Genomic DNA, 17,604 nt, shown 5'->3' on the forward strand with positions numbered 1-17,604 from the left:
CAGGACCCTCCTGCTTCCCGCTCCACCCACTTTGTACAGAGTCAGGGCTCAGAGCTGTGACTGTAATCAGAAAGGGAAGGCAGGACAGGAGGAGGTGGAATGAGAGGCTTGACAGAGGTACTCATACCATCACCTTCACCCGCCAACTCGTCAACTGCCCTGATGACCCTTGGGCTTGGCAGCAAACAGGAGATGGCCTTTGGCCCCATTGGTTACTCTTCGAGGGGGCAGGCAAACAAGGCACGTGCTGGTTGGTAGGAACCAGACCAATAAGGGGGCCATGGCGCCGGCGTCCCAGGCTTGCTGAAAGCCTGGTGCAGTTTGCCACAATCTTGTGCGTGCAGTGCCTGTGGTCCTTGACCGCTCTCTCTGGACGCCGCTGGCCTCACCTTCCGTGACCGCCACCACCACTGCCATCGCAACTCGGTTGCTAACTCATCGCCACCCTAGGTCCGGGGGCCACCCAGATTGCTACATGAGCTCCCCAGATGATGAGATGTCAGTTTGGGGAGCGGGTTTCAGCCCAGAGGGCAGGGAGCAGACCCGCGTCCCTCAGGCCGGCTCCACAGCCCCGCAGGGACCTGGACTGGGCTCTGAGGTGAGGACACCGCGAAGCGGCGAGGGTGAGAGTGGAGATGGGTACCCAAACTCTGAGGGATTCAACTCAGAGCGGGAGGCGCTGGAAGCGGGGTGGGGCGGGGGCGGGGGTGGTGGTGGTAGTGCTGTGGGGCTGCGAAGACCGGCTTGGCTCCCTGGCCGACGACAAAGGCGATGCCCTGCAGCTGGCTGACGAGTCGGTGGCGGCCATCCTGCGGCAACTGAGCGGCCTGGACGTACTGGGCGTCAGCAGATACCTGTCCCCGCAGAGCTATGTGATCACCGATGAGTCCTCCTTGTGGGCCGGCCTTGAGGCGGGTCCCAGCGGTCGAGGCACGGTCCCCCAGGGTTGTGGGCAGTGGTGCTGGCTGCGGCCGGCCCTCTCCAGGTCGGTGGGGCCGAGGCGGGCCGGGCCTGGGGGAACCCTAAGAGAGGCACTAAGAGTACGTTGAACGTGGCTGCGGATCACCAGCGGCCGCCCTCGGAAGGCCCGTTTGGGCTGCTGTCCTAACTCTGAGTCCTCTGATGAGCTCAGTGAGAGAGGGCTGATGAGGGTGAGCATGTATCCCAAAGAAGGAGGTCAGGCCAAGCTCAACAGCTCAAGGGTCCCAGGAACACACCCAAACACTCGACTGTCTAAGGCAGGGAGAATCTCCTTCTTCACGTGCCAGGCCTGTTCCTGTCCTCCGCTCTGCGAGGATTCACTTCGGTTGTGGAAAGGCAGGACAGGCAGGGCGATGCAGAGCTGAACCATCTCTCCACCTAAGAAAATGCAGAGCGAGCTCTGGGGGGAAGGATGGCCGCTGGCAGAGCTATCAGGGAGTACCAGTAGCGAAAGCTACTGCAGCTGCCACTACAGACAGCCTGCCGCGGGGTCGCTCCTAGGAGGAAGGGAGACCAGGAGAAGAAGTCCCTCAGGGGCGTCTCCAAACCTGCCCTTGGGAGAACCTTCCCTTCCTGGGAGCAGCGAATCGCAGCCACTCCCCTGGAACCGGCCACCTTGCCCCCAGTCTCTGGCATTCTGCTGCTTGGGAGGTCCAAGAAGTATACACACAGACGCTGGGGCAAAATCCGTGGCCAGGAGGGCACGGGAGGCCGTGTCAGTGATGGCAGTGGTGGGAGAACACAACGACCCAAATAGAGACCCAGTCCCAAAGGGCCAAGTGAGTAGGCCAGGCCCCTCCTCTCTCCCCACTCTTCCCCCTCCGACCTCCCCCCCCCCAGGACACACATCTTCACCCGTGCTCCCTCTCTCCATCCCTCAGGGGTTGTCATTGGGTGGCCCTCCATCAGTGGGTCATTAGGATGCCAGATTGGTATCCTTTTCCTAGGGGCAAACGTTAAGGTAGCACTTTGGGTGTGCTGGGCTCAGTTCTCCACCCTTGGCCTGTTTCCAGTCTCCAAGAGTCTGGGACTAGAGAGGAAGGGAGGGCTGGTAGCTGAATTGATTTGAGGGGACCCCTTAAAAGCTTCACAGAGCTTAAGTATTTAGATGAATCACTTTCCTGAATCCTACTTCCTAGCTGTTCCCCAAACCTTCCTTGCAGGGGCCCCAGGCTTTCTCAGTGCCACACTGTTGTCCCCAGCTCAGCTCTGCCTGCTGGCCTGGGGCTGACTGACGGAGAATGTGCTAAAGAGATCAGCCTTTCAATTCTCTTCCTATTCCCCTGCCTCAGCCCAGTCCCACATCACACCTGCTCACACACACACAGACATAGACATATAAATGCACTGGTACACACATACATACATACACACACACATCCTTAGTTCAGATCGGTGAAAAATCTTTTAGCTGTCCACTCACTGGGCATGGCCATCTTCTCCGTGGGCACATCATGGAGAACCCAGCAGTGATGACCTCCACATCAGAGATCCCCAGGATCCAGGAAACTCAGAGCCCTTGGCCCTGAACCTGGGAGAAGTCATGCCCAAAGGACCTGAATCCTCAGATGAGTGTCTTGGGTTTTGATATGGGGGGAGGGGATCAGGGGTGAGGGCAGAAACCTCTCTCTCTCTCCTGGGGGCTCAGCCTTGCTCCTAGGCAGCTTCTCCCACGGGAAACAGGGTGTCAACAGAGCTGGCCCCCATCATCCTCTGTGTGGGATTTGTTTGGCAGAGGTGATCGGTGACAGTGCCCCAACAGCTACTCTGGCTGTAAACTTGCAGGTTAATAGCCTTTTCTGTGAAGTGCTGTTCACCCACATTGCTCTCCCAGGTGCTGGCTGTGGCTGCTGCTCTGAGAGGCTCGAACCCAGAACCACAGTCTTTGCGGACTGCAGTGGTGAAAATGCTGCCTTTGGGGAACAGGGGAGGCAGGCCCATAGAGAAGGTTTGGGCTGCCAGGCAGAGCAGGGGAGGGTTGTTGCCAGCAGATCGAGGTGCTGCCTCACCTTGCGTTAGAGCCTAGTTGGCCCTTTCCACCTCACTGGGAGCCTGGGAAGCTGGATTGTGTGTCCTTTCCCTCTCAGGTGACCAGGAATGAACTGACCATTCCCCAAGACTGGAAAGGAAGCAGCAGCCACAGGGAATGCTGGACTGTCCTCGGGTAATGCTTCCTCTGGCTCTTGAAATGCACACCCCGTCCTCATGGTGGAATCTGGATCCAAGTTCAACTGAAATGTGTGGGCCTCCCTGCCTCGTCCCCATCCCATACCCATCAGAAGGAGCCCACCTCCTTTCCACTGAAAAAAGTCTTTCCCTTGCCATTCTAGACATCTGGCTTTGGGATGCATGGCCCTGCGGAGAGGAGAAAAAGCAGGTGACGGGGGGCAGTGTATACTAACCTTTTCTCTTCCTCCCATGTCTACTGGCTTAGTGTCTGGTGCTACAGAGAGAAATAGACGACCTTAAAGAGCAACTAGGTATGAGGAATCAGGGACAGAGAGCAGCGGGTTCTTAGTGCAGAAGCGGGGTGGGCCCTTGGGGTGGGGTGGGCTGCAGGTGCAGGGGGCCTCGTAGGGATCAGCATTCCTGTGGGGAGGAGAACCTAGCAAGCCTGTCCCTGGAGTGTGCGGTGCATGTTCAGCTGGGCATGCGGACAAGTAACAAAGTACTGTGTGGACTGCGTGCACACTCTGCCAGCCGTTCGAGTCCTGAGAGCTCCTTCTGATAGGACTTGTAGAGATGCCTTGTTGATCGGCGTGGCCTCTAAGGTTCTTGTTAGATTGTTTGTTTGCGAGACAATTTTTGAACTTGAGAGCTGCTGGCACATTTTGGTTCGTTTTAGGAAATAGCTCCACATTTCACTCAGGTGGTGGGTGGTGATCAGGCCCAGAGCTCTTTGCACTGGGGCTAGTGGGATGGGTTTCGGGTTGTAGGGCTAGGTGGTTCCCCACAGGGACAAGGGGACAGGCTTCTATATCATTCTGTCTGGAGCACCTTCTTGTGCCTCTCCCTGTTGCAGCCGCCATGCAGCACCTGGCTGACAAGTTCCAGATGCTTTAAAGTGAGTGTTACACACACCATACTCCTTCCCACAGTCCTGGCTGTTGAGCAGGGCTGTGCGCTGGCCCTGGCTTGAGGCTCTTCCCTGACTCTGCTGTTTCACAGGTTGAGCCCAACATCTTTCTGCAAGAGGAGCAGCTGTTACCTCCGGGGCTGGTGAGCTGTGGCCAAGCTTGCCTCCTGTTCTGCCTCCACCAGGGCATCCTCTCCCCCTTGCTTTGCCCCCTCTCTGCCCCAGTCTCACAGTGGTTTTTGATTAAAGGACTTCTCATATTCTGTGTTCTGTCCTCTCTCTGGGAGGTAGGGGTTGGGGGAGTGGGGCAAGGCCTGGTGGGGAGCCACTCCATATCAGAGCCTGTTCCAGAACAGTACCCCTGGCATCCTGTGGTGGGAACTCTGGGTCAGCCTCTGCTACCATCCAGGCCATCAAGGCAGCACAGTGCCCCTGGTCTGGGTTCACTGAGGGCCTTGTCTGGCCACGTTGGCACATCCTCCCATTCCCCTAAGGCCCTCTTCTAGTTCTCTAAACACCCTCCTCTGGGATTTGCCGGTTCCCATCCATCACTGACATTCTGCCTCCCCATTGGAAGGAACTCATAACCCCTTTACAGAGCTCCAACCCATCCTCCTTGCTGCGCTGGACTCATTGTCCTACTTACCCTGCCCACTCTCCTTTCCTATTGGAGCACCCTCGATCCCTCCCCTGACTTGCCATTGGTGACTTTGCCTGCACGTGTAGTTCAGCAGGTGGAAACAGGCACAGGTGCGCTCATCTCTCCCTTCCCAGGCTCTGCCCTCTCATTGGAGTCCCTACTGCCTGTACTGCCCTCCCCCTCTCCCTGCCCCAGTCCCACCTTGCACGCTGGAACCTGCACACAGTCCTCCTCTCCCCTTTAGCCCTCACCCCTGAGACTCAGGCACCGATAGTTTTGCTTCTCCTTCTTTGGTTTCAATAAAGGGCTTGGGGATGAAGCCTGGATCCAGTGAGCTGGGGAGCAGGAGGGAAGGTACAGGGAACATAGGAGACAGGCTAGTCTCTGGGCTGGAGGTCAGGAGACGCATCTGTTTGGTGCCAACCTGGGTCAGAGTGCACCCTGGCAGTTAGAGATGGATGGTGCAGTCCTTTGTGTTTGCACATCCTTCCTGCCCTAGTCAGCTGACCACCCTCGCCTCCAGCCTGAGACTCTCTATACCCTTGAGTGGAAATGGGCCCATCATGCTCTGTGGCAAGTGTGGTTAATAGGTCTCTGTTCTTGCAAGGTCCCCGTCAAATACTGTTCCACCAGACCCATGACACAGGTCTTCCAACAAATGATATTTCCCAGAGTATCCCAGCTCAGTATCCCAGACCACCTCTTTAGGGCACATGACAATGAGTCTGAACTCTGTGTTCAATTTCTCCCTTGCTGGAATTTGGGGAGCACTTCCTTTCCTTCAGCCAGCACTCCAGGACTGTGCCAGCCTGAGACTCAGAGAGGAAGATCTGTGTTTGAGTGAATTGAGGGTAGGTTCTGCCTGACACCATTCCTGAAAGACCAGGGTTTTATTACACAAAAGGGGGTATGATGGTAGGTAGAACATTCAAAGTTGGTACCTGGACATCTCTCTGTGTGAATAAAAGTCAGCAAGGATAATGCCCTTGAGGCAGAAGGATGTGATTCAGGGAGTAAAGAAAGTAGAGACTGGTCCAGGTTCTGTAAAGCATTGAGTGAGCTGAAGCAAGGGTTGGATCCCCATTATTCAAAGCGTGTTGTCACATTCCCAAAATGTAAGAGGGGGACGATGCAGGAGGCACCAAACCTCAGGACAGGGTGTTGGGACTGTCAAAGTGTTGGAGTCGCTGGAAGAGGCTCTGGATCCTACCTTGCCATTCTATGATATCTGCCAACTGCTGAGGGTGTGGATGAATGAAAATGGGAAGAGTGGCTCTGGAGAGTAGCAGGGATACTGCTGCTCATCTTAGAAACAGGAGACTGCCCAACATGAGTTACCTGAGGCAGGGGCAAGATGGGTGCCATGAGGAAGCAAAGTTAGGAGTGACTGCACCTGGACAATGGGGTGCACTTCCCCCATATTCTCACGCTGATTCCCTTCCAGGCCTCTTGGCAGGAGGTCAGGTGGACAGACTATGTGTGGGTTGGAACAGCCAGAGACACCAGGGTCAGAGTAGAACATTGGTGGAATGTCCTCCTTCTACTCAGATGTAAGCCCCTCCCTGGACCAATTGGGCTTGATCACTTAGGTTACAGCTGTGACCCTGACCCTGATCCAGTGGTTATTGCCTGGTGGTGTAGCACATCGCACTGTTTTCCGAGTGAGTAAATTTGGCAGAAACCTTCCAGTTGAGGTTTCTGCCCACCGAGACATGTAGGTAAGTTGTGCCCAGGGAGAAGTCCAGTACCAGCATCAGCACCACCCTTGGGCAGAGAGGGGCCCGAGGCTGTGGTCACCAGGGTGAGGAATTGGAGAAGCTCATGGAAGGGGAGGTGGGAGGGCATGAGCACAACCCTTCCTTCACTTTTTACCAGGCTCCCTTCCCTCCTCTGAGCACACAGTTCAGATCAACTACCTCACTATAATGGTGCTGGAAACATATACATCACAGGCCTTGGCTCAGCCCCAAGCCTTCCACTTCCAGCGGGAAATCTGTGGCAGGGCCTGAGGCATAGGCTAAAGAAACACATCTGGGTCCCAGGGGTAGGAGGAAGGCTGAAGCCCAGCCTCATTCAGTGCACCCCTGTCGCCTTTCCCCCTCATGCCCCTTCTCAAGCCTGGGAGACAATGACAGCTGCTTTGGAGAGCCCCGGGCCCCATCCTGCCTGGTTCTGCTGCCTGTCCAACTCCAGGGAAGATGCTCCCTCCCCATCACACCCCCACCCCACCAGCACCAGCCCCAGGTCTAGTGCTTTCTCTGGACTCTTGAGGGAGACTGGCACAAGCAAAGAATTTAGAGTAGGTGAGCCCTGAAGAGAGCACTGGCTGTGGTGGGCACAGTAATCATGCCCCAAAATGTCTAAGTCCTAATCCTTGCAGTTGGCTTATATGTTCTTTTGCATGATAGCAGTTGGTTAAGCTTGCAGATGCAATAAAGGCTGCTACTCAGCTGACTTAAAGTGGGGAGACTCTCACCTCCAATGGGCAGGTCCAGCCGGGCACTTTGGGGCTGCCAGGTTGCCATGTGGACTGTCCCTGGGTGACCCAGGGAGCAGCATTTGACTACAGTGTGCTTGTTGTACCTGTGCTTGTGCAATGTTGACGTCCTGGTAAGTACTGCTCAGATGCAGATGGAGGGCTTTTACAAAGATTTTCTTTCTTTCTTTTTTTTTTTTTTTCAGTTTCTTTTTTTTTTTTTTTAAATTTTAAAATCTTTAATTCTTACATGCATTCCCAAACATGAACCCCCCCTCCCACCTCCCTCCCCATAACATCTTTCTGGGTCATCCCCATGCACCAGCCCCAAGCATGCTGCATCCTGCGTCAGACATAGACTGGCGATTCAATTCACATGATAGTATACATGTTAGAATGTCATTCTCCCAAATCATCCCACCCTCTCCCTCTCCCTCTGAGTCCAAAAGTCCGTTATACACATCTGTGTCTCTTTCCCTGTCTTGCATACAGGGTCGTCATTGACATCTTCCTAAATTCCATATATATGTGTTAGTATACTGTATTGGTGTTTTTCTTTCTGGCTTACTTCACTCTGTATAATCGGCTCCAGTTTCATCCATCTCATCAGAACTGATTCAAATGAATTCTTTTTAACAGCTGAGTAATACTCCATTGTGTATATGTACCACAGCTTTCTTATCCATTCATCTGCTGATGGACATCTAGGTTGTTTCCATGTCCTGGCTATTATAAACAGTGCTGCGATGAACATTGGGGTACATGTGTCTCTTTCAATTCTGGTTTCCTCGGTGTGTATGCCCAGAAGTGGGATTGCTGGGTCATAAGGTAGTTCTATTTGCAATTTTTAAGGAATCTCCACACTGTTCTCCATAGTGGCTGTACTAGTTTGCATTCCCACCAACAGTGTAGGAGGGTTCCCTTTTCTCCACACCCTCTCCAGCATTTATTGCTTGCAGATTTTTGGATCGCAGCCATTCTGACTGGTGTGAAGTGGTACCTCATTGTGGTTTTGATTTGCATTTCTCTAATAATGAGTGATGTTGAGCATCTTTTCATGTGTTTGTTAGCCATCCGTATGTCTTCTTTGGAGAAATGTCTATTTAGTTCTTTGGCCCATTTTTTGATAGGGTCGTTTATTTTTCTGGAGTTGAGCTGCAGAAGTTGCTTGTATATTTTTGAGATTAGTTGTCAGTTGCTTCATTTGCTATTATTTTCTCCCATTCAGAAGGCTGTCTTTTCACCTTGCTTATATTTTCCTTTGTTGTGCAGAAGCTTTTAATTTTAATTAGATCCCATTTGTTTATTTTTGCTTTTATTTCCAGCATTCTGGGAGGTGGATCATAGAGGATCCTGCTGTGATTTATGTCTGAGAGTGTTTTGCCTATGTTCTCCTCTAGGAGTTTTATAGTTTCTGATCTTACATTTAGATCTTTCAAAGACAGACATATAGATCAATGGAACAAAATAGAAAGCCCAGAGATAAATCCACACACATATGGACACCTTATCTTTGACAAAGGAGGCAAGAATATACAATGGAGTAAAGACAATCTCTTTAACAAGTGGTGCTGGGAAAACTGGTCAACCACGTGTAAAAGATTTTCTTTCTTTTAAAAGATTTACCATTTCTATTTCATAAAACAACCCTTCCAAACATAGAAGAGAAATTGCATCGAATTAAATATGAGTTAAACAGACGACACATATACACATTATAGAGAGTGTAAGCCTTCAATCTGATGAGTAGGTAGGTAACAATCAACCCATTTCACTATACTCAGGTGCCATGTACATTGCGCATCCAGGAGTCACCTATATATCCTTTTCCCTCACAGAATCCTCATGGATAGGTCTACCTACTGCCTATTCCATTTACTTCACATTCTTGGGGGGCCAAACTATATATAGAGGAAACAGATTGGGTGTTGCCTGCATCTGGGGATTGACATAAGGGGTTAAACTACAAAAAAAAACAGAAGCAATTTTGCAGGTGATGAAAAAGTTTTTTGTTTCGATTGTGGTGGTGGTACCATGAGAGGATGTGCTTATAGTGGCTCAGAGACCTTGTAAGTAAATTGTATCTTAATAATTCCATATTATTGAGATACTAATACCCTTTTTCAACAGCACATGAGACAGTTTTATGCATGGTCATCACCAAATGGTCAGTACCAAAATAAAATTGATTACAGTCTTTGTAGCTGAAGATGGAGAATCTGTACATAGTCAGAAAAAACAAGACCTGGAGTTGACTGTGGCTTGGATCATCAGATTCACATAGCAAAATTCAGGCTTAACCTAAAAATGTGGTGAAAACTTCTAGACCAGTCAGGTACGACTTAGTCAAATCCACTATGATAATGCAGCAGAGGCAACAAATAGATTCAAGGGATTAGAACTTGTAAACAGTGTGTCTGGACATCGATGGACTGAGGTCTATAATACTGTACAGGAGGCTGTGAACAAAACCATCAAAATGAAAAAGAAAAGCAAGAAGGCAAAGTGGAAGGAGGCCTTACAAATAGCTAAAGAAAGAAGAGAAGCAAAGATCAAGGGAGAAAGGGACAGGTATAACAAACTAAATGCAGATTTCCAAAGAACAGCACGGAGAGACAAGAAGACCTTCTTCAATGAACAGTGTATAAAACTAGAAGAAACAAGAGAAGAGGAAATACTAGAGATCTCTTCAGGAAAATTGGAGCTATCAAGGGAACATTTTTCCCAAAGATGGGCACAATAAAGGACAGAAACGGAAGAGACCTAGTAGATGCTGAAAAGATCAAGAAGATGGAAAGAATATACAGAAGAACTGTCCAAAAAAGATCTTAATGTACTGGATTACTGTGATGGTGTGGTCACCACCCAGAGCCACCTATTCTGGAGAGTGAAGTCAAGTGGGCCTTAGGAAGCACTGCTCTTAATAAAGCTAGTGGATGCAACAGAATTCCAGTAGAACTTCTCAAAACCCTAAAGGATGATGCCATCAAAGTGTTGCATCCAATACGTCAGCAAACCTGGAAGACCTACCAGTGGCCACAGGACTGGAAAAAAGTCAATCCACATCCCAATTCCCAAAAAGAGTAGTACCAAAGAATGTGCTGACCATCAGACAATTGCACTCGTCTGCCATGCTAGTAAGGAAATGCTTAAAATCTTGCATGCTAGGCTTCAGCATTATGTGAACCAAGAACACCCAGATGTCCAAGTTGGGTTTAGAAAAGGAAGAGCAACCAGAGATCAAACTGCCAACATTTGCTGGATCATAGGGAAACCAAGGGAATTCCAGGAAACCATCTACCTCTGTTTCATCAACTACAGCAAAGCCTTTGTGAGGATCATAATAAGCTGTGGAAAGTTCTTAAAGAGATGGGAATACCAGACCATCTTACCTGTCTCCTGAGAAACCTGTATGTGGGTCAAGAAGCAACACACACTGTATGGAACAACTGATTGGTTTAGGACTGAGAAAGGAGTATGACAGGGCTGTTTGCTGTCACCCTGTTTGTTTAACCTATACGCTGAGCACATCATGAGAAATGCCAGGCTGGATGAGTTACAAGCTGGAATCAAGATAGGCAGGAGAAACCTCAACAACCTCAGATATGCGGATGATACCACTCTAATGGCAGAAAGGGAAGAGGAACTAAAGAGCCTTTTGATGAGGGTGAAGGAGGAGAGTGGAAAAAGCCGGCTTAAAACTAAATATTGAAAAAAAAAATTGATCACGGTATCCCACCCCGTTACTTCATGGCAGATAGAGGCAGGGAAGGTGGAAATGGTGACAGATTTCCTCTTCTTGGGCTCTAAAATCACTGCGGATGGTCACTGCAGCCATGAAATCAGAAGACGTTTGCTTCTTGGCAGGAAAGCTATGACAAACTTAGACGGTGTGTTGAAAATCAGAGACATTACTCTGCTGAAAAAGATCCATATAGTCAAGGCTATGGTCTTCCCAGTGGGCATGTACGGTTGTGAGAGCTGGAGCGTAAAGAAGGTGGAGCACCAAAGAATTGATGCCTTTGAACTGTGGTGCTGTAGAAGACTCCTGAGAGTCCCTTGGACAGCAAGGAAATCAAACCAGTCAATCAAGGGGAATCAACCCCGAATCCTCTTTGGGAAGGACTGATGCTGAGCTGAAAGTCCAGTATTTTGGTCATCTGATGTGAATAGCTGACTCATTGGAAAAGTCCTTGATGGTGGGAAAGACTGAGGACAGAAGGAGAAGAGGGCATCAGAGAATGGGATGGCTGGATGGCATCACTGATGCAATGGACATGAACTTAGGCAAACTTCGGGAGATGGTGAGGGACATGGAGGCCTGGCAAGCTACAGTGCATGGGGTCGCCAAGAGTCAGACAAGGCTGGGCGACTGAACAACAACAACAAACCCATATTATTAAACAATGGTAAAAAGTAGAAATCAACTGCAGCAAAAAACAAAACAAAACTGTAGAAAAAAACAAACGTGTGGAGGCTAAGTCACTGAAGAAATCAGGGTAAATCATAATATACTTATAGGGAAATGAAAGGGAAAACACAAAGCCTGTGGGATGCAGCAAAAGCAGTTCTAAGAGAGAATTTTATAGCAATACAATCTTACCTCAGGAAACAAGAAAAATCTCAAATAAAAAACCTAATCTTATACCTAAAGCAATGAGAGAAAAAAGAACAAATAAAATGGAAAGTTAGCAGAAGGGAAGAAATCAAAGATCAGAGCAGAGATATGTAATAGAGATTAAGGAAGCAATAGATGAGGTCAATGAAACTACTTTGGCCACCTGATGTGAAGAATTGACTCATTGGAAAAGCCCATGATGCTGGGAAAGATTGAAGGTGAGAGGAGAATGCAGATGACAGAGGATGAGATGATTGGAGAACATCACTGATGCGATGGACATGAGTTTGAGTAAGCTCCAGGAGTTGGTGATGGACAGGGAAAGCTGGCGTGCTGCAGTCCATGGGGTTGCAAATAGTCGGACACAACTGAGTGACTGAACTGAAGTGAATAAAACTAAAAGCTGGTTCTTTGAGAGGATAAGCAAAAGTGATAGACCTTTTGCCAGACCCATCAAGAATAAAAGGGAGAGGGTTAAATTCAATAAAATTAGACATGGAGAAGTAAGTTGCAACTGGCATCATAGAAATAAACAGGATTGTAAGAGAATACAGGAAGTATGTATATGCCAATGAAATGGACAACTTAGAAGAAATGGACCAATTATTAGAGTGGTACAATTTTCCAAGTATGAACCAGGAAGAAATAGAAAATACAAAGAAACACATCATATGTACTGAAATTGAAACTGTGACTTAAATTTTTCCAGAAAACAGAAGGCCAGGACCAGATGACTTCAGAGGCAAATTCCGTCAGGCATTTAGTGAAGAGTCAATATCTATCCTTCTGAAACTATTCCAAAAACTTGGGGAGGAAAGAGCACTCCTCAAACTCATCCTATGAGGCCACTGTCATCCTGATACCAAAAGCAGACAAATATACCACCAAAAAAGAAAGTTACAGGGCAATATCAATGATGAACATAGGCACAAAATTCTCAACAAAACAGTAGCAAACCAAATCCAGCAATACATTAGAAGGACCACACAACAAGATCAAGTGGGATTCATCCAAGTGATGCAAGAATTTTTCAATATCCACAAATCCATAGATCTCAATAGATGCAGAGAAAGCTTTAGAAAAAGTCCAGCGTCCATCTGTGATAATAACTCTCCAGAAAGTGGGCATAGAGGGACCATATCTGAACATAAAAAAGGCCACATTTGATAAACCTACCGATAACATCATACTCAATGGTAAAAAGAAGAAAGCATTTCTTCTAAGATCAGGAAGAAGAGAAAGATGGCCACTCTCACCACTTTTATTCAATATAGTTATGGAAGTTCTAACCACAGCAATCAGAGAAGAAAAATAAAAGAATCCAAGTTGGAAAAGAAATAAAGCTGCCACTGCTTGCAGTTTGCATCATACTATGCACAGAAAATCCTAAAGATGCTGCCAGAAAACTATTAGAGCTCATCGATGAATTCAATAAAACTGGAGGATACAAAATGAATGCACAGAAATTTCTTGCATTTTTACACGCTAACAATGAAATTTCAGAAAGAGAAATTAAATAAACAATCCCATTTACCATCACATCAAAAAGAATAAAATGCCAAGGAATAAATCTAAGGAGACAAAAGAGCTGTACTCACAAATCTGTAAGACGCATGCACCCCAATGTTGATTGCAGCACTGTTCACAACTGCCAAGACATGGCAGCTACCTAAATATCCACCAACAGAGGAATGGATAAAGAATATGTGGTACATATATACAGTGGAATATTACTTAACCATAAAAAGAATGAAATAATGCCACTTGCAGCAACATGGATGGACATAGTGATTGCTCTACTGAGTGAAGAAAGTCAGAAAGAGAAAGATAAATGTCCCTTACATGTGGAACCAAAAAAATTGTACAAATGAACTTATTAACAAAATGGAAACAGACTTTGAAAACTTATGATTACCAAAAGGGAAAGGCAGAGGTAGGGAAGGGATAAAGATCCTAATCTATAATATCCTAATGAGAGCTGTTGAAGATGACATAAACAGATGGAAAGAAATATTGTGTTCTTGTGAGGCCAAGCATTTACAACTAGCCTCTGCTTTACATTTCCTAAGGAAGGAGGCAAGTGGGCTTGAGTCCAGGTGTTTACAATCAGCCTCCAGCTTGCACTTTGAAATAGAAAGAGTAAGAGTAACAGGGTAAATAGTCAGCCTTTGCCTCCTGAGGACACTTTAAGATAACAGCTCTGGCAGCGACAGAGGAGCTACTCTCTGTTTGAGTAAAAGATCAAGAGGTCACATATGTCCCATTCTCAGGGCAGGAGAGACACTGCACATGGGCAGAAAGACTCCTTGGGGGTCAAAAACAAAGGGGCCCCATCCCATAATATGTGATGCAACGTCTCCCCCATAGGTCTCTGGGCTGGCATGCATCTTGGAATAGAGTTGCTCATGCATGTTGGGGACGGTCCCAGGGCAGGTCAGGTGTGAGAAAAGAAACAGGATAACTGGCCAAACATAAACAAAGACCCAAAAGGACTGTCCTATATAAATGACTTAACTGCCTCTAATTGCACTCCTCATTAGGACAGATGCCCACACCTTTTCTCTCCAAGTGTGTATCATTGCCTTCTCTGTCTTAACTAAACAAACTGTTTCTCTGTGTGCTCTCCTACTTGTTGTGCTGTGTCTCTAACAATAAACTCTGTACCTATTTTTTTAGGGATTTTGCCTCCTTGAGAAATGCATTTTTCAAAGGGGCAAACTTAAAGCCACAGCTCACTGGCTGCCTTTCTGAGATCACTTGGATTGGAAGAATCAATATTGGCGGAATGACTATACAATTGAATCCCTATCAAATTACCAATGGTATCTTTCATAGAACTAGAACAAAAATTCCCAAAGATTGTATGGAGACACAAAAGACTATGAATAGCCACAGCAGGACTTCAGGCTATACTACAAAGGTGCAGTCATCAAAACAGTGTGGTACTGGCACAAAAACAGAAATATTGATCAAAGGAACAGGATAGAAAGCCCAGAAATAAACCCATGCACCTATGGTCAATTAATCTCTGACAAAGGAGGCAAGAATATGCAAACAAGAAAAGACAGTCTCTGCAATAAGTGGTGCTGGGAAAACAGCTGCACAGAAAAGAATGAAACTAGAACATTCTCTAACATCATACACAAAAATAAATTCAAAGTGGATTAAAACCTATAACCTATAACACAAGACACTATGAAACTCTTACAGGAAAACACATGCAGAACACTCTTTGACATAAATCACAGCAATATGATTTTGCATCCACCTCCTAGAGTAATGAAAATAAAAACAAAGATAAACAAGTGGGACTTACTTAAACTTAAAAGCTTTTGTACAGCAAAGGCGGTGGGGGTGGGTGGGGACTATAAACAAGATGAAAAGACAACTCTCAGAATGGGAGAATATATTTGAAAACAACGTGACAGACTTCGTTTGGAAAAGGATTGGAAATTGGAAAGGGATTATTTTCCAATATACAAGCACTTCATGAAGCTCATCAATATATGCCCAATATATTTTATAAAAAGGGACAGAAGTTCTGTTTCTCCAAGAAGACATACAGATGGCCAAAAACCACGAGGAAAAGATGCTGAACATCATTAATTATTAGAGAAATGCAAATCAAAACTACAGTGAGGTATCACCTCACACCTATCAGAATGGCCATCATCATAAATCTACAAATGGCAAATGCTGCAGAAAGTGTGGAGAAAAGAGAATCCTCCTTCACTGTTGGTAGGAATATAAATTGGTACAACCACTATGGAGAAGAGTATGAAAATTCCTTAAAAACTGAAAATAGAACTGCCATGAGATCCAGCAATCCCACTCCTGGGCATATATCTGGAGAAAACCATACTTTGAAAAGATGCATGCACTCCGATGTTGATTGCAACACTCTTTACAATAGCCCAAACATGGTAGCTCCCTAAATATCCATCGACGGAGGAATGGATAAAGGATATGTGGTACCTATATACAATGGAATATTACTTAACCATAAAAAGAATGAAATAATGCCACTTGCAGCAACATGGATGGATGTAGTGATTGTCATACTGAGTGAAGAAAGTCAGAAAGAGAAAGACAAATGTCCCTTATGTGTGGAACCTAAAAAACTGTACAAATGAACTTATTCACAAAACAGAAACAGACTTTGAAAACTTATGATTACCAAAAGGGAAAGGCAGAGGTAGGGGAGAGATAAATTAGAAGTTTGGGATTAATAGATACACCCTACTATATGTGAAATAGATAATCAACAAGTGCCTTCTGTATAGCACAGGGAACTCTACTCAACATTCTGTAATACCCTTTATGGATAAAGAATCTGAAAAGAAATGAATATATGTAGATGTATAACTGGATCACTCTGCTGTACACCTGAACCTAACACAACATTGTAAATCAACTATACTCCAATCAAAAATAAAAATTAAATTAAAAGAAATATTTTTAAAAGTACATTATGAATAGATATTGACACTACTTACTTTTTCTGAACATGATTTTCTCCCATAGTCTGATAAGGTGGAATGTTATATCACCTTAAATTAAATCAAGTTTGTATTCTTGGGGTGAACCTGTGTGCTGTGCTGTGCTTAGTCACTCAGTCATGTCTGGCTCTTTGTGACCCCATGGATTGTAGTCCAGTGGCTCGTCTGTCCATGGGGATTCTCCAGGCAAGAATACTGGAGTGGGTTGCCATGCCCCTCTCCCGGGGATCTTCCCAACCCAGGGATCGAACCCAGGTCTCCCGCATTGCAGGTGGATTCTTTACCATCTGAGCCACCAGGGAAGCCCTGGGATGAATCTACTCATGGCATATTGTGTATTTACCTTTTTCATATCCTGTAGGATTCAGTTTGCTAATATTCTGTTTCTGGTTCTTGCTTTTATGCCCTGAGCATTTGATTGACCTGTGAGTTTCCTTTCTCAAACTGTCCTTGACAGGATTTAATATCAAGGTTATTTCATCCTCAGGAAAATGAGTTTGGGAGTATCCCACCTTTTCTATTTTTCCTAAGATTTTGTATGAAATTGAAAATATTTATGCCTAGGATGTTTGTCAGGATTTAGTGGGGGAAGCTTGGAGGATTTTTGTGAAAGTTACTTTGATTACTGGTATATTTCTTTATGGTTACCTGGAGCAATTCAGGTTGGCTATTCTTTCTGGAGTCAGTGTTGGCAAGTTATATTTTTTTTTCTAAAATTGAGCATGTTTTCCTAAGTTTTCAAACAGATTGGAATAAAGTGGCCCATGATGTCCTCTTTGCCCGCAAATTCTATTTTTGGAAATATCTCTCTTACAGGTAGTAGTTGTTGTTCAGTCACTAAGTCGTGTCCAGCTCTTTGTGACCCCATGGACTGCAACACACCAGGCTGCCCTGTCCTCCACTATCTCCTGGAGTTTGCTCAAACTCATGTCCACTGAGTCGGTGATGTCATCCAACCATCTCCTCTGTCCCCCGCTGCCTTCTCCTCCTGCCCTCACTCTCTCCCAGCATCAGGGTCTTTTCCAATGAGTCTTAACCACTGGATCCCCAGGGTATTCCTCCTACAGATAGCAGTTGCAAGAAAATAGCACGAAACACCCAAAGATCCCTCACCTGGACTGTCCCACTATTAATATTTTGCCACATTTGCCATATTCTCTGTCTCTCGCTCTCTCTGTTTTGTTGAATCATTGGAGTTTCTTTAAGATGTTGTGGTGTATCTTCTCTCAATATCCCAGTATATATCTCTAAAGAAAAAGATTAGTCTGCCTCAAAATCTTAATGCAATGATCATACTCAGGAAATTTAATTTTA

At 46.4% G+C, this 17,604-nt stretch overlaps 1 pseudogene; it reads left to right on the top strand.

Annotated features, from left to right (window-relative positions):
- Positions 1-475: 475 nt before the first annotated feature.
- Positions 476-4,044, top strand: LOC101102209 (uncharacterized protein CXorf49 homolog; annotated as a pseudogene).
- The last annotated feature ends 13,560 nt before the right edge of the window (positions 4,045-17,604 follow it).

The sequence above is a fragment of the Ovis aries genome, chromosome X (assembly GCF_016772045.2).
Source record: "Ovis aries strain OAR_USU_Benz2616 breed Rambouillet chromosome X, ARS-UI_Ramb_v3.0, whole genome shotgun sequence".
Lineage (NCBI taxonomy): Eukaryota > Metazoa > Chordata > Mammalia > Artiodactyla > Bovidae > Ovis > Ovis aries.